The sequence below is a fragment of the Triticum dicoccoides genome, chromosome 5B, assembly GCF_002162155.2.
Source record: "Triticum dicoccoides isolate Atlit2015 ecotype Zavitan chromosome 5B, WEW_v2.0, whole genome shotgun sequence".
NCBI lineage: Eukaryota > Viridiplantae > Streptophyta > Magnoliopsida > Poales > Poaceae > Triticum > Triticum dicoccoides.
This window is the reverse complement of record NC_041389.1, coordinates 115,422,526-115,443,556: the sequence shown is the minus strand read 5'-3', so window position 1 is coordinate 115,443,556 and position 21,031 is coordinate 115,422,526.

Here is a 21,031-nt window from a genome sequence, read left to right as displayed (position 1 = left end):
CCTCCGACAGCAAAGTCAGCCGGAGCATCCTCACCGGCCAACCCAATCACACTGAGATAGACATGGCTTTGCCAAAGAGGTTGTACACTTGTTGCATCTCTTTTTTACTCTACATGTTATATATATTGTCCACTGAGCACACGGATTTGTTCCTTTAGTGTCTCCTTGAAAGAAAAAACGTAGGAATTTTAATTTTCACTTGTCCTCCTTTTAAATTCCTATTCATGAAGCACAAGACTAAGAGATAGTAGCATAATATCATTATAACCGTACATTTTCTTGTGGTTTGACTTAATCTCACCATGCTTCTTTGCATCATGTGATCTTCCAATTGTTGTGAATCAAACACCAAGATTGGCAGAAATCCTGTGTTTTTAAATTCTCTGTTTTGCACGTGCATTCATATCCTATTTCTGTCTATTTCCTATCCCTGCATTGTTGGAATCCTCCAATTCAAACGAGCCCTTACAAAATTACTTCTCTTACAGATAGTTGTCAAAGAAAACCTTGCGTGGTTTGTCCAGCTCCAGCTGCGCCGTCGTCCACCCCATCAGCTGCTCCAACGACAGAAGGGTCCAACACAGCAGGGATCTAGCCTCCAGACTATCTTTCGCCACCTCAGATCTTCTTCCCCGCCGCCGGCAGCCATGAAAACTGCATTACCATCATCAATCGAGAAGATGACCTCAAGGACTACACGGGTCCGCAAGAGAGGTCGCACTCTTTCGTGTCTGCTTACGTTATGCATCGCTTAATATTACATGCTACTTTATCGTCATGTTCACCGATTAGACTCTGAGTCAGCTCCAAACTAATGGTCAAACTTGAGTTTTTAAATGGTTGTGGGGTACATATCGGGGCCGCTATCAATAGTATCTATCTACTATCTGGTTAATCTCCGGTGTCTACTATGAGTTTCATGTTGGGTGGGAAACAAACAGTAAAGAAGTCATTATCTGTATTTTTTAACTGAAGCCATTATCTGCCTGCTATTATTGGTTTTGGGTCTATCCATAGGTTGCTACCATCACTCTGGATTTCTGCATGCCCTCCTTACATAACCTCACTATGTTTTATTCCTATGCATGACAGTTATTGTAAACAATGGAACTGAACATGTAGAGCAAAAGAGACGAGCCTTGCATGGCAATAAAATTTCATGCAGACGTCGCTCCATGGTAGGTGCAAAGGCAGCTCCCCTCCATGCATTTCGGATTGTAATCGAGAGGAAGATATCTGTTCTGAGGGGGATTCAGAAGGAGAAGACAACTCCTATTTACCCCATGAGGTCTTCGCTCTAACTTGGCATGCTGATGTTGGTTATATCATGCATATGGTGTCTTGCATTGCTTACTTTATACATCAAATATGTCATCTGCTTAGTTTAGACATCCTTTGTGTGAATGCCATCTGTTTAGTTTATTCATCGTTTATGTGAATTATGCAACGCCATCTTGTTTAGCTAGGCATCATATATGTGAATTTTGCAATGCCATCCTGCTTAGCCAGTCATCTTATATGTAAATTACATCAGGCCATCATTTTTTTCGTTACATATTACATTTGTCAACAATGTTAGTACATTCAACTGCTCTTCGTGTGCATCAGCCATTTGACACGGTGATGGAAAATTCTGGAGTGAAAACAAGGTCTTCAGAGCAGACTATGCTATCTGACGAAGCGCATATCTCGCTGGTTACGGATAGCTCCTCAGAGGAGGATTCAAAGACAGATGACCAGTCCTATTCCCCCCCAAGGTGTATGCTCTAACTCGGCAGGGTTATGTTGCTCATATCATGCGTATGGTGTCTCGCATTGCTATGTCATTTGGTTAGTTTAGACATGCTTTGTGTGAATGCCACCCGTTCAGTGTATAATTACCATATATGTGAATTATGCATTGCCATCTTGTTGCAAGACATTATATATGTGAATTATACAATGCTATCTTGTTGCAAAGGCATTATATATGTGAATTATGCAATGCCATGTTGTTTAGCCAATCATCAAGTATGTGAATTATATCATGCTATCATTTTTTTGTATTACGTGTTCCATTTGTCGACAACGTTTGTATATTCAACTACTCTTCCTGTGCATCAGCCATTTGAAGCGGTGATGGAAGTATCTGGAGTGAAAACAAGGTATTCAGAGCAGACGATGGTACCTGCTGAAGCAGACATCTTGCTGGTTATAGAGAGCTCCTCAGAGGAGGATTCAGAGACTGATGACCAGTCCTATTTCCCCCCTGAGGTCTATGCGCCAAACTTGGCAGGGTTATATTACCCATGTCATGCATGTTGTCTTGCATTGCTTAGTTTTTACATCATATATGGATTGCCATCTGCTTACTTGCTTACTATATAAATCATATATTTGAATTATATCATGCCATCATGTTTACATAGTACATACACATCATCTATCTGAATTATGGCATGGCAACCCATTTAATAAAGACATCATATAGTTATATCATCTCATCCTGTTTAGTGTTTACAGTCATCATATTTTGAATTATCGCATTCTATCCGTGAAATGTATGTGAATTATGGCATGCCAACCTATTTAATAAACACATTATATAATTATGTCATGTCATCCTGTTTACATAGTCTCATATTTTGAACTATGTCTTTCCATCTTTTTTAGTTAGCCATCATAATGTGAAATTGTGTCATGCTATCCTATTTAGTTAGCCATCATATATGTGAAATTGTGTCATGCTATCCTGTTTGGTTAGACAACATAAATATGAATTATTTCATGCCCTCTTTTATTCCCCAGTATCCATTTCACCTGTCTATCATACAATGCCTATACTTTCAATTACTTTTCTTGTTTATCAGCCATTTGAATTGGAGAGCGTGATGGCAGTATCTAAGGGAGTAACAACACGGTCTTTAGAAAAGATAGTGCTACTAGTTGATGCAGATAGAACCACGGTTGTACTTGCCCAAGGACCAGATCCACCACACATAACCCAAACTCTCGTAGATTGTACCCCTACCCAGTTGGACAGAGAACCAGCTACACCCCTCTAACCCCAACCCCGGCAGATAGTAACCCAGTTCCAGTTGACACAACACCGTCTCCACCACAGAGCACCCAAACACGAGCAGTTAGTAAGGGAACTGCAGTGCCCAAAGCACGAGGACCACCACTCCGAATCCCAACTCAACGCTTAAAGGAGAAGAAGATTTGTTCTCAGGTCAGGTTCTGTAGCTATGGTTCATACTCCTTTGCTCTTGCATTACTGTATTTACTCATACCAACTATTCTCAAATTTGAAGGATGGAATTGAAACTCCAATGGTGCAACAGGTATGATTTAAACCTGTTTCTTTAACTGGTTTGCTGTTGTAACCTGCTCTATGTTTATTTCAGTTTCAATTGAATAAACAGTTATGTCCTCATGTCATGCACATTACAAGTGTTGTTATTGCTCTATAGTTACCCACACTTATATTATGTCTATTCTGCTTTGTCTTGAACAAATATTATTTGAACTGTGTCTCTATCTTGATTTGGCAACAAAAACTAGAATGATATAGACCATAAAGTGACCATGGTAGATAGATATATGTTTGTTTCATGCTGTTATCCTGTCCACTTTACTACTGAACTCATTTACCAAAATGAGTTTCATATACAACATGGTAAACATGTGATGTGTCTGCTTGTTTCTCTTTTAGAATGCGGAAAAAATATTGGAGAACAGTACCGCGTTATCCAATGGTAAAGGAAGTAACACAGATAAGGTTCAAGATAGTGAGACATCCCTGTTGGTCTCCAAGAAAGCTGATAAAAACTATCTTGACGATAGTGAGAGAACCCAAAAGTCCTGTCTTGATGTAGTGTTCGAGTTACTGGCCACTACTGCTGGCACAAGCTCTTCGAACTCGCTGCCTGAATCAGTTCGTCTTCTTGAGTCTCAACTTCAATTTGAAAGACATTGACCAGATGTGCTACGACAGGAAGCTGAAGGACTGAGGAAGTCCCTGCAGAATTCAGATGCATATTTCCTGGTGCAACAACAAGCGCTGGAGGATTTAAGCGCCAAACAAGAGAAAGTTAATAAGCTTGCTAAGCATCTTGCCAGCATTATGGGTACCCAGGATATTGTTTCTTGAGATCTTCTGAAGTGGTTTCAGTTCTGGATTTCTTTTACTGTGGTGTTTATTTGTGCTGGTCACCAACTTTGACAACCAGTGTATATGATATGCTGCTTTTCCCTATATTTGCACTGGTGGCGAACTTTGATGCCCAGTGGATGTAATATGTGTAATAGCCGTGATAGCCTAGTGTTAGTTGCTTGCTTATTTATTTCCTTGTTGTCTTGTTTATTTGTTTGCTTGTAGTCATTGCAGTTCTTTTTCCGCGGTTTGCTAGTGGCTGCAATAACCTATTTTTTAAAACTAGGCCACAATAACCATGGGCTAATATTTACTGTAGTGACACTGGGCCTCCTACTGGCCAAAGAAACAGTGGGACTTCTACGGGCCATTGAAACAATGGGGCTTCTATGGGTCGTAGAAACAATGGGCCTTCTGCGGGCCGTATCATCAATGGGCCTTATACGGGCCGTATGATCGATTGGCCAAACATGGGCCAAGCAGACCGCATTATGGCTGTAAACGGGCTAGAGTTGGAATCGTCCGTTCATGGGCCGACCATAACGGGCCATCGTTAATAGGCCGTATTTGATGACGCTATGAAAACGGCCCAACGTATTAACGGACCACAAACGGGCCGACTGTAACCACGGGCTGAATTTGGCCCACAAGCAGAAAATGACAGTAACGGGCCGTAAGTAAATGAATGCTGGAAATGAGCCCAAGAATAAATGGGCTCTGAGAAGGCCGAAAGATAACATGGGCTGGAAAAGGCCCAACGGAATAACGGGCCGTTAATGGGTTTAAGGTGATACACTGTTCATTACGGGCCAGTTTCACCACGGGCCGTTAATGGGTGTAAAGTGATACACTATTCATTAGGGGCCAGTTTCACCATGGGCCGTTAATAGGCCAAGAGTTACAAAGGGCCTCATATGGGCCAAAAGACGTCATGGGCCATACATGGGCCAGAAGTGAAAATGGGCTGGAATCATAATGGATGGCCCAGATGACGCTACTGGGCCTAATTCGGATAGGGCGTAACGGGCCTTGGGTTAGCGGGTTGTAAATGGGCTATATGCGAACAGGCCGTTAACACGCTTTCCATGGGCCGGCCCGCCACCTTTTGACCAAGTCAAATGGGCCAGCCTTTTCATAGGAATAGGCCTCTGTTGGGCCGTGCCACGTGTCGACGTATCATAGGCGCCTTCCGTCCAATAAGTGGATGACATCTATCCCAACGATGAGCCGACATGTGTTTCCTCCAGCCAATGATGATTTTACAGATGGAAAATCCCCATTGGTCGGGGCTGTTAACGGGTTATCGGATCCAAAACCTGACCCGATAGCTTAACGGCATTTTGTTATGGTGGATGCCACGTGTCGGTCACCCTTGACGAAAGCACTTCTGTGACGCGCGATTTATCGTCATGGAAGTGGACGCTTCCATGATGATAATTTTGGTAATGTCATCGAACACTTCTACAGCACATGTATGACTATCTTGATTCTGTCATAAAATCATCATGGATGTACATGCATGACAAAAAACGCGACCTACTGTGACAAACACGTATCATCACGGAAGTGTATTTTTTTGTAGTGAATGTTGTGCAAATTGATGTTGGTACCCTCCCATACATATGCAAGCCAACCTCCACTCGCACCGAGCCTAACCTGTGAAACAGTGGGCAGGGGGAGAATTAGGAAATAGACACGAAAGTAGTATTTAGAATGCATTTACTACGTGATCAAACTCATCTTACCTGCTCATCGGAGGAAATCCGAGTGCCCCTCAACGTCGGCATCTCAAGGGGCATCAACTTGCAACTACGGCCATACTGCGCTGGAGAGACCCCCAAGGAAACATCCTCGTGCATTCCACGGAACATCATGATGCATTTGTATGAGTAGTTTATCTTGTGAGAGAAAAGGATGAATGAGGGAAGGCCTCTAGAGATAGAGACAGACACTACTACCAATGTGCTGGCCCGTGCGTTGCAATGGATCCAAAGTAGTGGAATAATACTTGTTCACGTGCTTGAAATATAAACACTCTAGTTTTGGTATACATGTGTCAGCAGACATGATAGCTTGTCCATGGAAGTTGAACCCCGGCGACCATCACGTTTCTTGTTTCTACCACTGCCACACCCACACGCGATTTCCATGGCGCCGCTCCAACCCACGACACGACGTACCCTGACGTGGACATGGATCCTATGACGTGGCTATCACCGCCTTGCCCTGCCTTTCCTTCACTGATAGGTGGGACCCACGCTTGGGGTCCCACATATCAGTGATAGAATGGTAGGATTGTTCGCGTCAGGGGATCTTCATCCCCCCAACATGCGCCTCATCCCTCTCGGCCCCACCGCTCCTCTCCCTTTGTGTGCATGTCATGCGGGCCAGCTGAATTGCGGCGACCATCAACTTTCTACCACAGACACACCCGATTGGACGCGGTTTGCCTGCTCCGCTGTTGTGCTATTATCCGTACTCCCGCACCATCGAATTTTCATCCAGCGGATGTGACACATTTTGTCCCGAGCATCAACCCTCAGCTGGAGTACTTCTGTACTACAGGTAGTACCCGCCGGTGTGGCCATCTACGCCTCGTAAGGCCCCGACGCCCAGCTGTGGCACCCTCGCCATAGCCACGCCACCGCCAACCGGTTCATCTCGAACGAGTGAGTCGCGAACCACGCCACCACCATGAGAATGATATGTGGGCCAGCCGCATTTAAGGTCCGCATGTCATTGACTCATAGGCCGGGCACTAAGCCACTGAAGTTCGGTCCCGTGGGCCCCGAGAGGGAAATGTAACTCCTTCGGCAGGCCTTGTGGTTCTCCCCAAAACCAGAATTTGTTTCTTACCACTACCAACTAGTACTAGTAAGGTACACATGCATTGCACGCATGAGATTCCGGTGGTTTGTGCATTATGCTTCTACATGTGGAGTTTTCTAGATTCTACATGTGGCAAAATCTGGTGGAATGTAGATCATATCAAACAACAAGTAGTGCTCGGATTTGCCATCTTTGTACCGTCGGATTGGCTTCATCCAACAACCAACTTTCAAAGCTATTCACACACTATATAGGGGTATAGATATAGATATAGATGTTTGGTTTGCAGCCTAAGGTTGCCACACCTAAGATTAGGCGTGCCACAATATCTTAGGCATGTGTTTGGTTCATTTCTACACTTGTGGCTTGCCACACTTTTCTAGCTACATGGTCCACATGTCATAGACTCAACTTCTTGCCAAATCTTGCCACACTTCTGGTGCCAATTTTGCTAGCCACATTTTTTGTGACAGACACAGGGGTTGTTTGGTTTTAGGCCTAGCAATGCCACACTTTATCATACAATGTTGCCAAACTTGCCTAAGGTTAGGGGTTGTTTGGTTAGTAGGGCTGTTTGAATTGTGACTATCTTTGCCATATATTGCCACATGATTTTTGCCATACTTGCCACACTTGCCTTAGTTGAGTTGCTTTGTTAGCCACACTTTGGCTTGCCTAAGGGAATCTTGCCACACTTTTTGGGCCTGTTTGGTTTGTGACTAACTTTGACAAAGATTGCCACACCTAAAGTTAGGCAAGTTTGACCAACTTAGGTGAGTGTTTGGTTCAAGCCACATCTTAGAGAAGCCACACTTGGGCCCCACATGGCATACACATAAAAAATGTGGCAAGATTCCCTTAGGATTGCCAACTTGTGGCTCTCATTTTGATGAACTAACCTTAGGCAAGCTTGGCAAAAATGTGTGGCGAAGTGTGGCAATGCTAGGCCTAGAACCAAACAGCCCCTTTGTGTCTATGACATGTGGGGCTCACTACTCATAAAAAATATTTTCCTTAGGTGTGGCTAGAACCAAACACCTACCTAACTTGGTCAAACTTGCCTAAGGTTAGGTGTGTCAAGGTCTGGCTAGGAACCAAACAGCCACTAAGATTGCCAAAGATTGCCACACAAAAGGTTGGGCAAGTTTGACTAACTTAGGTGAGTGTTTGGTTCAAGCCACACCTTAGGCAAGCCACACTAAGGCCCCACATGACATACACACAAAAACGTGGCAAGACTCCCTTAGGCTTGCCAACTTGTGGCTCTCATTTTGAAGAACTAATAATTTTGCCTAAGCTTAGTTGTGGCAAAGTTAGTCATGAATTAAGTTCAACCATGGAGTCTTCTAGATTATACATGTGGCAGAATCTGGTGGATGATATCCAACGACCGGTAGTGCTCGGATTTGCCATCTTTGTATCGTCGGATTGGCTTCATCCAACGACCAACTTTCAAAGTTTTTCACACATTATATAGGGGGTATACGTATAGATGTGCTGGTCTGTTGCAATGGATCCAAAGTATATCTATTTAGTGGAGTGCACTCTAAACACATTATCTATTTATTTTTCTCTACCTTTTGTAGCCATGCAACCAAGCCACATAAGCTTCATGGGTGCCCCCCACATCATATTATTCATACTACGTTGATTGAAAAAAAGATAAATCACCCAAAACAAGATCTTCCCGTTTTTTGTTCCTACGATGTTGTGCCGTGCATGTACCTACTAGTTTTATAGTGGTAGTACTAGTAATATATTAGGAGTACAAACTTGGTACTAGTAGTAGTAGTACTAGTACGGGATGCTCCTACTCTATCAACGAGCCCCATCTGACACCAAATTTCTTGGCTTCCGTGCTACAGCTAGATATTCCCCTTGTTTTTGTTTTCCAACCCGGCGGCGGGCGGGGTGCGGTTTGCTCAACGGAGGTCCCACATGAAAGTGAAAATGCTAGGCAACACGCCTTCCCTAAGCTATGTGTCGTGCCGCATGGGCCGTTGAGTACTCCCGATTCTCGGGCGTGTGGGGGTGCGACGCGAACGCGGCAGGCCTTTTCCTTTTACTAGCAATGTGCCCGTGCGTTGCGATGGATCCAAAGTACTAGTAGAATAGTAGTACTTGTTCACAAACTTGAAAGAAATCACTCTTGTTTTGATATACTCCTAATATATTACTCCCTCCATTCCTAAATATTTGTCTTTTCAGATATTTCAAATGGACCATCACATACGGATTATATAGACATATTTTGAAGTGTAGATTCACTCATTTTGCTCCGTATGTAGTCACTTATTGAAATCTCTAGAAAGACAAATATTTAGGAATGGAGGGAGTACTTTTCACTCACAATATATTTCTCAGGCTGTTTTGATGAGGTGAGGGAGGGATGTGGTTGCTTTCAAGATAATAAGGGGTTTTCTGCAAATAGGAGTAGAGAAGTGGGCTATTGTTGCAAAAATGCCACAACTTAACTCATAGCCATTAGATGCAGATCAAATGGTCAGAAACGATGGATGGCAGAGAGACCACCATCACCAACTGAGTCTTTTATAGGAGTAGGAGTAGAGAAACATGGATAAATTGTAACATTTGGTTCCGCTCCTTGGCACGATCGATAGATAGAAGTAACGATTGGAAATGCTAGGGAGGGGCTATTGCCGCCATATAAGCAGGGTACATAGTACTAGGTTGGCGCATCGTCGGTTTGGTCACACATGGTCCGACATGTTCTAGTGTTTCTAGCAAGATGCCCGCGCGTTGCACGAAGTTGATGGAAAAGGTAAGCACAACTTATAAATTGATGGATGGAGTACTAGTTAAAGTGATGCATATAATTAAGCAAAGGGATCGCACATGTCGGTATTGACTGGAACGAGAATGCAACAGAATAATAAGAATTAAGGCCACGATGATGCAATCACAGTGGTGGTTACAGAAGGCAAGAAGAAAGATGGATCCATCAACGTACGGCCTCCACCTCCTCAACTTAGTGCGCCGGGCCACCGACCGGCGGCTAAAGAGCGGCAGCTTTTTTGGCGAGGTCGAGGTGCTTCTCAGCAAAGGCATCCAAGGCTTCCAGCTGGTTGAGGAAGGCCAACATCGTAGTGTCCTCACTAGCCTTGTAGATACCTATGTACACGATTTGCTCGTACACGTGGATGTGTAGGTCGACGAATTCTTGCAGGGCGAAGCGGCGAGCGCGACCTCCAGGTGGACATTCTTCGTGGCGTCGGTGGGCAGTCGCAGGGCCACCAGTGCTTGAAAGAGGTTCCGTCCATGGAGGCCGATTAGGGTGGCAGGCAATGAGGAGCCCGCGCGCGTGGGCTGTAGGAGTACGACAATGTCGTAAGCGAGCTTCTTGAGTATGGTGAACTTGTTGCTAGTGGGAACAATCATCTGGTCCAACTGAGAGTCGTAGTTGGCGTCGACGGCGGCCATCCACCATCCGGTCTCCAACACCGTTTGGAGACGATCCTCGGCGCCATGCCGCAGGCCGGCGTCATGGATCATCTGGCACAGCCACTGGCCGCTCGCGCGCATCGCCTCCATGGGTCTGGAGTGAGCTCCTTTGCGCTTAGTGTCGGTGTCAAAACCGGCGGATCTCGGGTAGGGGGTCCCGAACTGTGCGTCTAGGCGGATGGTAACAGGAGACAAGGGACACGATGTTTTTACCCAGGTTCGGGCCCTCTCGATGGAGGTAAAACCCTACTCCTGCTTGATTGATATTGATGATATGGGTAGTACAAGAGTGGATCTACCACGAGATCAAGGAGGCTAAACCCTAGAAGCTAGCCTATGGTATGATTGTTGTAATGGTTGTGTGTCCTACGGACTAAAACCCTCCGGTTTATATAGACACCGAAGAGGGCTAGGGTTACACAGAGTCAGTTACAATGGTAGGAGATCTACATATCCGTATCACCAAGCTTGCCTTCCACGCCAAGGAAAGTCCCATCCGGACACGGGACGAAGTCTTTAGTCTTGTATCTTCATAGTCTTGGAGTCCGGCCGATGATGATAGTCCGGCTATCCGGACACCCCCTAGTCCAGGACTCCCTCAGTAGCCCCCGAACCAGGCTTCAATGACGACGAGTCCAGCGCATATATTGTCTTCGGCGTTGCAAGGCGGGTTCTCCTTTAAATTCCATGTACCTGCCGAACAGTGTCCGGCTCCCTTACAAATGTTTCGCTCCTTGGCTTCCACGCCCAATAATGGCCTTCTTCCACGCGTCGCACGAATGCGAAAAGCCAGGGTATCTTTTATGTTTTACCCCCTAGCTGCGCAAATAATCTCCCTATAAGAAAGGCAAGAATCCAGATCCAAATCACACCATCTTCCTTCCGTGACTACTCATCGGAGCACTTCTGACCAAAAATCCATTCCATCATGGACCGTCGACGCGGCTCCTCCTCTCGCGCTCCCAGCCCTCTACTAGGATATTGGAGGAGATGTTCTGTTCCGCACAATGAGCTAGTGACGCTCCAAGCGGAGGGATATCTTCCTCCGGCCTTCATGGTCCCAGTTCGAGCCGGGCTGGCCACCTACAAAGGTGCGAAGCAAGCGGAGGCCACCCCTAGCCCCACTAAAGGGGAGCGGGTATGCTTTGTCCCCTATCTGATAAGGGGGCTTGGATTTCCTGTACATCCGTTCCTCCGCAGGCTTCTGGAGTTCTACGGACTCCAGCTCCATCACCTCATGCCCGCCTCTATTCTGCATATCGCGGGTTTCGTAGCTCTTTGCGAGCTATTCCTAGGCATCGAGCCCCATTTTGCACTGTGGAAAAGGCTATTCTGCCTCGTACCCCGCTCTCACGAGGGGTCAATATATCAAGTGGGCTGTGCCGAAATATGGCGCATCGCCGGGACCGGATATCCATCCGGAACCCCTAAGAAGGCGTCCAAAGACTGGCCTTCTGAATGGTTTTATGTAGAAGACGCTCCACTGCCGGACCCAGTTCAGATCGGCCTCCTGGAGTTTTGCAATGCTCCTCTGAAGAAACGCCTAAGTTGGTGCCCGCGGAGCCCTCAACTGGAGGAAGACAAGAGCGTCCATTATTTGATGGGCCGGATAAGGTTGTTGGCCCATTCCGGATTGACCATGATTGGAGTCATGGCCACGTGCATTATGCGGGGGTGCAGCTGCTGCAATACAGGGGCCACCCCATGTGGGATTTCAATGGGGAGAATGATGCCACCCGTCATGGCCGCAAAGGGCCGGGATCGGCCGAAGATCTGGTGAAGATACTGTCTGGCCTATACAAGGGGGAGAAGGAGGACTTCCTCCAGACAAGCGCATTGAATGGGTTCTCCATGAATAACCCTCGGAGATGGGTAAGCAGACGTTTATTTATCCGACCCGCGCTTTTAAAGTTAAGTACCTTATTTTATGGTTTTGACGCAGGAACTGCGCCGGACTATGGAGAGCATACATAGTCCGGCCCCACAACCTGAGGATCCGGGAAGATCCCTTGATCCGGCCTCTGAAGAGGATCCGGACATAAAGGTGGAGCTAATTGACGGGGTGTTCCACCAACTCAGCATGGACAACGCTCTAGTCGCCATTACGGCCGACTACCCCGGCTTGTCACCGGCTTCCCAGGTACTTATGACCGAAGTCCTAACACCATTACTCCATCCTTGCGCATTTCTGACCACCGTACACAACGGTGTCTTGTAGGAGGTGCCTTCAAGGCAGGAAGCCGAACCCGCGGCGACTGACCAACAGGGGTCAGTCCGGCCCCGCAGGCGGAAGAGGGGTGCGGCGCAAATCGAAACGTCACCGCAACGGTATAGCTCGCGACCATCATTTAGGACAAAGTTTCTAGGAGGTGTATTAATGCTCATGACTTTTTCAGGAGAAAGATCGCTCGCCGGACTGTGGACGGAGAGGTTGCCAAGCAAGCCTCTGCCAGCCAGGCTCCAACACCTGGTCCGGAGGGGGAGGCGAGCGCAAGGCGCGAGCCGGATACTCCTCCAACGGAGGATGCCGACAGGCTATCCGCCACCAGGTCTGAGGTGGAGAGCGCCATGAACCATAGGCGCCGCCGGACAGTTTTTCGTGACGCGTGCTTCTCCCCTGAGGCTTTGAATGCCTTTAACGCGGGAGACGCGCACTTCCGTGCTGCTCAAGATGGTTTGACCAGAGCCACGGAGCAGTATGTAAAAGACATACGGGTAAGAGATTTTAATAGTTGCATATGCCAGTAGCCCCCGAGACTTAAAGTAGTTAGAGTAACTGATTTAAGGATCATTTGATATGCAGGATCTTACAGAGAAGAATACCCAATTATCCCAGGAGCTACAAGAGTGCAAGGCCCAACTTGAGGCCGCACTAGCTGTCGCCGAAGGAGGCACAGAGACCCCCTCTGGTAACACATTATTTCAAAAAAGATAAGCGGTGTGCGGCGTACGTATAAGTCTGACAATGATATTGCAGATGTTGCCGGACTTGATCCGGACAAGCAACAACTACTGCGCCGACTGAAGGCCGGCGAGAGGGTGCTTACGAAGATGCAGCAGGAGAGGAACAAACTCCAGGATGCCCACACCCAGCTTGGAGAAGAGCTAAAGGGTGTTCGGGACGAGCTGTCTGGCTCTGTGAAGGAGAATCAGAGGCTTCGTTGCGGCATCTATAGTAAGTGCTTGAGCGAACTACTTTGAAAAGAGGAGTTCGACGAGGAAGCTAATTGACAAAAATATGCCTGTAGGTGTGCTCACAGGTCACCCTGCGGAGGAAATGCCTGTTTCAACGGGTGACCAACTTCCCGAGCTAGTGCAACTTCTCGAACGTGTTCGGCAGGCGATGAATGGAGTCGTCCAGGCCCTGTGGCCATCCGTCTCCCTGCCCGAGGGCCTTGGAGAGCTTGCGGAGAAGCTTCAGGGAGCGCGGGAGCGCTTCCGTTTATGAAAGATATCGGCCTGCCTTCAGGGTGCCAGGGAGGCCTGGGCCATGGTGAAGACGCGGTACAAGAAGGCGGATCCAAACCACATGGCCGAGGTCGGACCTATGGGGCCGGATGGGAAGGAGATCCCTATGAGCTTAGTGTACGGCCAAGTAGAATTGGCCGCTAAGTATTCCCATCGGGACTGTAAATTAGACAGCCTGTTAGACGGGATTGAGGAGGAATACGGTCAGTCAATTTGACAATGTATTTAAAATGACATATAAAATGCCTTCTAGCCGGATTGTAGATCGTTTGTCTTTGCCGACCTTTTCGCTTCTACCTCGGGACCCTAGAGTCCGGAGTGTGTCCGAATACCCTCTTGGTTATGAAAAAACCGGGGCATGCATGGAAACCAGGTGTAGGGGTCATTAGTGCTTTATCAGACAAGTGCCCAACTAGTTATGTTATATTACATGGTTAGTAAGAAACATCTTCCAGGGAGAATAGTTCCGTTAAGGGTTCCTTTCCCTGGGAGGCATGCCCTAAAGTGCATGTCCGGACTGCGAAAAGAGCAGGAAAACATCTGGGGGCAGGTAAATAAATAGGTAAAAACTCATCTTTCAAGTCACCGACCGAATATTCCCTTAAGAACGCTAGCTTTCGGCTTCACCCAGTCTGAGGTACACATTCGGCTGACCCGGCAGTAACAATCACAGAGGTGCTCCCTTTACCTCCTAGCCGAACAATCGGGAACGTAGGGTTAAGCACAGGAGCCAGGCAACCGAGCTTGGCCAAAACTTAAGTCATATCAATGCATATAATGGTGAATAAAAGGTACATGTGGAAGTTTGACACATGTGCTGGGCATGAAGCCCGTATAAGTAAGCTTCTGTTAAAGAAGCCCCCAGGTGTAATGAGTGCGGGTAGCACATCAAGTGTGTGCGAACAAAGCGCGAATAGGCCCTCAAGGACTTTTATGAAAAAGGTGAGAGAAGAGAGAGAGAAACAAAAGACAGGTGAATTGTGAAAAAGTGGACAGAGGAAGGGGACGAACTCTTAGTCCGGCGCTAGGCGTAGAATCTTCGGAGGCGGGCGGCATTCCATGGGTTCGGCTCGAGTCGGTTGTCCGATGAATTCCGCAGAGGGTATGCTCCACCGGTCAGGACTTGGTCGATGATGAAGGGACCTTCCCATTTGGGCTTGAGTTTGTCCTTTTTCTTATCCGGCAGGCGGAGAACTAGTTCTCCAACGGTGTAGGCTTTAGCCCATACTTCTCTGCTTTGATATCTTCGAGCCTGCTGCTGATAGAATGCGGAACGGGCCTTTGCCACGTCGCATTCTTCCTCCAATGCGTCCAAGCTGTCCTGCTGATCCAGCTCGGCTTCTCTTTCTTCGTACATGCGCACTCGAGGTGAGTCATGAATTATGTCGCAGGGCAAAACTGCCTCTGCGCTGTATACCATAAAGAATGGTGTGAATCCGGTAGTACGGTTGGGCGTGGTCCGCAGCCCCCAGAGTACGGAGTCAAGCTCCTCTACCTAGTGCGTGTTAGATTCCGTAAGGGACCGCACTAGTCTGGGTTTGATGCCGCTCATTATTAGACCATTTGCTCGTTCAACTTGACCGTTGGTTTGAGGGTGGTAAACTGAAGCGTAGTCGAGCTTAATGCCCATATTTTTGCACCAGACTTTGACCTCGTCGGCTATGAAGTTCGTGCCATTATTGGTAATGATGCCGTGGGGGACGCCATAACGGTGTACTACCCCAGATATGAAGTCTATCACTGGTCCGGACTCTGCCGTTTTAACTGGCTTGGCCTCTATCCATTTGGTGAACTTGTCCACCATGACCAGTAGGTATTTTTGCTTATGGGTCCCCCCTTTAAGGGGTCCAACCATGTCAAGCCCCCAGACCACGAACGGCCAGGCAATGGGTATAGTTTTGAGGGCGGTGGGCGGCATATGGCTCTGATTGGCAAAGAGCTGACAATCGACGCATCTTTGGACTAAGTCCTGAGCATCTGCCCGGCCCGTCGGCCAATAAAATCCTGTACGGAAGGCCTTACCTACAAGTGCCCGGGCTGCAGCGTGGTGTCGGCCTAGTCTGGCGTGAATTTCAGCCAGAAGATTCCGCCCTTCCTCTTCGGAGATGCACCTTTGAAGGACTCCGGTTGTGCTTTTCTTATAAAGTTCTCCCTCATGGACCTTGTAGGCTTTAGATCGCCGAACTATGCAGCGGGCCTCATTTTGGTCTTCGGGAAGTTCCTGCCTAATTAAGTAGGCTAGGAATGGTTCCGTCCATGGGGCAATTACCGCCATTATTTCGTGGGCTGAAGGTGTTATTTCATCGGCTGAACCGCCGATTATGTCAGATTGTTCTGTGTTGGGTGGCGCGGTTGTTTCCGGGTTGTTATTTCCGGACTCCTCTTCCCATAGTACGGATGGCTTAAAGAGCCGTTCCAGGAAGATGTTTGGAGGGACAGCGTCGCGTTTCGCGCTGATGCGTGCCAACACGTCGGCTGCTTGATTATTATCCCGGGCTACGTGGTGGAATTCGAGTCCTTCGAACCGAGCTGACATTTTTAGGACAGCGTTGCGATAGGCTGCCATTTTCGGATCCTTAGCATCAAAGTCTCCATTTACTTGGGATATTGCAAGGTTTGAATCCCCGCGCACCTCCAGGCGTTGAATGCCCATGGAGATTGCCATCCGGAGACCATGTAGGAGGGCCTCATATTCGGCTGCATTGTTGGAGTCCATGTACATTATCTAAAGTACGTATTGGACTGTGTCTCCGGTTGGGGACGTCAGTACGACGCCAGCCCCCAAGCCGGCCAACATTTTGGAGCCGTCGAAATGCATAATCCAATTGGAGTATGCGCCGTACTCTTTAGGGAGTTCGGCTTCGGTCCATTCAGCGACGAAGTCAGCCAAGACTTGCGACTTTATAGCTCGCCGAGGTTTATAAGTTATATCGAATGGTAAGATCTCAATGGCCCATTTTGCAATCCTGCCCGTTGCGTCGCGGTTGTTTATAATGTCGTTGAGGGGCACTTCGGAGGCCACTGTTATCGAACACTCTTGAAAGTAGTGTCGAAGCTTCCGGGATGCCATGAACACCGCGTACGCTATCTTTTGATAATGCGGGTACCGGGACTTGCAGGGAGTTAAGACAATGGACACGTAGTACACTGGTTTTTGAAGAGGGAATTTATGCCCTTCTGTTTCTCGTTCGATGAGGAGCACCGCGCTTACAACTTGATGTGTTGCCGCGATATATAACAACATTGGTTCGCCCAGGCTAGGCACGGCCAGGACCGGGTTTGTTGCCAATATGGCTTTTATTTGTTCGAGTCCAGCAGTGGTAGCATCCGTCCACTCGAAGTGTTTGGTGCGCCGGAGGAGGCGATAGAGGGGCAATGCCTTTTCTCCCAAATGGGAGATGAAGCGGCTTAGAGCTGCCATGCATCCAGTCAGTTTTTGTATTTGTTTGAGGTCTTTTGGAATATCCAGCTATGACAGAGCTCGGATCTTGGCTGGGTTTGCTTCAATTCCTCTACGGATACAATGAAGCCCAGGAGCTTTCCGGCTGGTACGCCGAAAACGCATTTTTCCGGATTCAGCTTAATGTCATATGCTCGGAGGTTGTCGAATGTGAGCCTCAAATCGTCTACTAGAGTTTCGACGTGTTTGGTTTTGACGACTATGTCGTCTACGTATGCCTCTACTGTTTTGCCGATCTGGGTAGCCAGACATGTCTGAATCATGCGCTGATATGTTGCGCCGGTGTTTTTAAGTCCGAAGGGCATCGTGTTGAAGCAGAATGGTCCGTATGGAGTAATGAATGCCGTTGCGGCTTGGTCCGCCTCTGCCATCTTGATTTGATGGTAGCCGGAGTATGCGTCAAGGAAGCACAATGAATCGTGCCCTGCAGTAGCATCGATTATTTGGTCGATGCGGGAAAGGGGGAAGGGATCCTTTGGGTAGGCCTTGTTGAGGTCTTTAAAATCGACACATAGGCGCCAGGATTTGTCCTTCTTTGGTACCATTACTAGGTTTGCTAGCCAGTCCGGATGTTTGATGTCTCTGATGAATCCGGCTTCCAATAGTTTGGCTAGCTCCTCTCCCATTGCCTGTCTTTTGGGTCCGGAAAATTGCCGAAGAGCCTGTTTGACTGGCTTGAATCCTTTTAGGATGTTTAGGCTGTGTTCTGCCAATCTGCATGGGATTCCTGGCATATCTGAAGGGTGCCAGGCGAAGATGTCCCAAAACTCTCGAAGGAATTCTCGCAGTGCAGCGTCTACATCAGGGTTTAACTGTGCCCCGATGGAGGCCGTCTTTGTTGGGTCCGTTGGGTGGACCTGGAATTTGACTATTTCATCCGCTGGTTTAAAGGAGGTGGACTTGGATCTCTTATCGAGTATCACATCGTCCCTATTCACCGTAGAGCGCAGCGCGGTGAGTTCCTCCACCGCTAGGGATTCGGATAGTGCCTCCAGGGCTAATGCGACTGTCTTGTTTTTGGAGCGGAGTGTTGTGTCCGGATCACTAAGGAGAGTGATTATTCCGCTGGGCCCGGGCATCTTAAGCTTCATGTACCCGTAATGGGGTATGGCTTGAAAAATTGTGAATGCCTCTCGTCCTAATATAGCGTGATATCCGCTGCTGAACGGGGCCACTTGGAACGTGACCTCTTCGGACCTGTAATTATCCGGCGAGCCGAACACCACATCAAGTGTGATTTTTCCTGTGCAGCGTGCTTCCCGGCTAGGGATTATTCCTCTGAAGGTTGTGCTACTTCGCTCAATGCGGCTCCAGTCTATTTCCATTTTTTGAAGCGTTTCCTCGTAGATGAGGTTTAATCCGCTGCCGCCATCCATGAGTACCTTGGTAAGACGAAAGCCGTCCACTATTGGACTGAGGACCAATGCGGCTAGTGCTCGGGTTGTTCGGAATTTAGGTTCGTCGTTGGCATTGAAGGTGATGGCCGTGTCGCTCCATGGATTTGTTGTTGCTACTTGGTAGACTTTGGTGAGGCTGTGGATTGTTCGTTTCCGCATATTATTTGATGCGAAAGTCTCGAAGACTGTTGACACCGTACTGGTACTGTTGGAGTGGTTCTCCGGGGCTACAAGCTCTTCGCCACTTTTGGCCACCTGCCGCAGTATCCAACATGCTCGAAGGCTATGTGTTGGAGTGGCGCCTTATGTATTGTGAATTTTACAGGGTCCGCTGAGCCATCCCTCCAGTACGGTTCCGTGCCCTTTATGGGGTTTTTGCTTTTTGGTTTTTGTACCAGGTGCCTGAGTGTGATGCACCCTTTTGTTTCGGACTAGGGTTGTATTCAGGGCCGGATTGTCCCAAAACTTAGTTTCAGTTTTCCGGAAACTTTCCATCGCACAGTACTTTCGTACTATGGATGCCAGATCGGAGAAGCATGTAAGTTCACGACGACTGACGGCGTTCAAGATTCCCTCGTCCGTGCAATTATTGCAGAAAATTGAAATTGCTTTTTCCTCACGGCAGTCCTTTATCCTGTCGATGACCAGGAGGAATCTGGCCCAGTAATGATGTATTGTTTCAGCGGGCTCTTGCCGGATTTGAGATAGATCGCACATGTCTCGGTGGGTGGGTGGAATTGAGTCCGGAACCCTACCCATCTCGAGGCTTAAGGGCCGAAAAGTTTCCGAATTTGGAAGCTTGGATTGCTGGACGTTGTCCAACAAGTCTGGTCCGATGCCTGACTTTAGGTTCAGTGCTTGATCGACATCCGTCCCTCCGCGGGAATCCGGCATGGAGGGTTTGGGAGTCCGGACATAACTAGTTTTTAGTACAGAAGAAGAATCGCCGCTTTGTTCCTCTACCACCGCGACGTGGTGGGTAACCTGGGGAGAGTTAATCTCTCTTAGATCGGTTTTAAGCCCAATCTGATTGTAGTCTGTGGCGACCCCCAGGGCGGCAATGCGGTCCAGGAGCTCGTTTACAGAAGAGAGCTCCATCTGATCCAGCCGCTCGGCGAATTCCGAGCTGATGTGAAGATGGCTTCCGATGACCCGAGAGGTCATCGTTGATGTGGTGGACGAACAGGCGGTCATGAGAAAACCACCTAGCCGGATAGTGTGGCCAGCGGCCAAAGATCCTTTGGTGATGATTCCGTCTTTAAAGACGGGAAGAGGCATCCTTCCTGAATGCGACGGCACAGAGGAACTCTCAATGAAAGCACCAATGTCGGTGTCAAAACCGGTGGATCTCGGGTAGGGGGTCCCGAACTGTGCGTCTAGGCGGATGGTAACAGGAGACAAGGGACACGATGTTTTTACCCAGGTTCGGGCCCTCTCGATGGAGGTAAAACCCTACTCCTGCTTGATTGATATTGATGATATGGGTAGTACAAGAGTGGATCTACCACGAGATCAAGGAGGCTAAACCCTAGAAGCTAGCCTATGGTATGATTGTTGTAATGGTTGTGTGTCCTACGGACTAAAACCCTCCGGTTTATATAGACACCGGAGAGGGCTAGGGTTACACAGAGTCGGTTACAATGGTAGGAGATCTACATATCCGTATCGCCAAGCTTGCCTCCCACGCCAAGGAAAGTCCCATCCGGACACGGGACGAAGTCTTCAATCTTGTATCTTCATAGTCTTGGAGTCCGGCCGATGATGATAGTCCGGCTATCCGGACACCCCCTAGTCCAGGACTCCCTCACTTAGTGTAGGTGCTTAGGCAAATGCTTAGGTGCGTACGATGTGGTAGATGCATTGGAATGGAGGGGCGCCTTTATATGAGGGCAAACTGCATTGCATTCACATCGTGCAGCCTCTTTTCCCTGACCTCCTCCCATTACTTCCCTCATGCATTAATTGAAGGAGGATGCATTGGTTGTTCAACATTTCGGGAACCGCCACTCCCCCCCTCGTCTGCATTAAAGCTGTATCGGGAACTGCATCACCCGCTGTCAAATCGAATACTCCCTTTGTCTAGGTGAGTAAGTCATCTTACGAAAACCAAATAGTAAACACATAGGCGCGGTGCATTAACTCTCACGTTGTTTCTTATTTTTTGACATAAATAGAGGAATCAACCAATAAGAGATGTGGGGCTTGTATGCTTTTAATGACTTGAGACTATCAAACATGACATGCAGTGGTCTGTTCGTTGTATGCAATGATATTAATAAT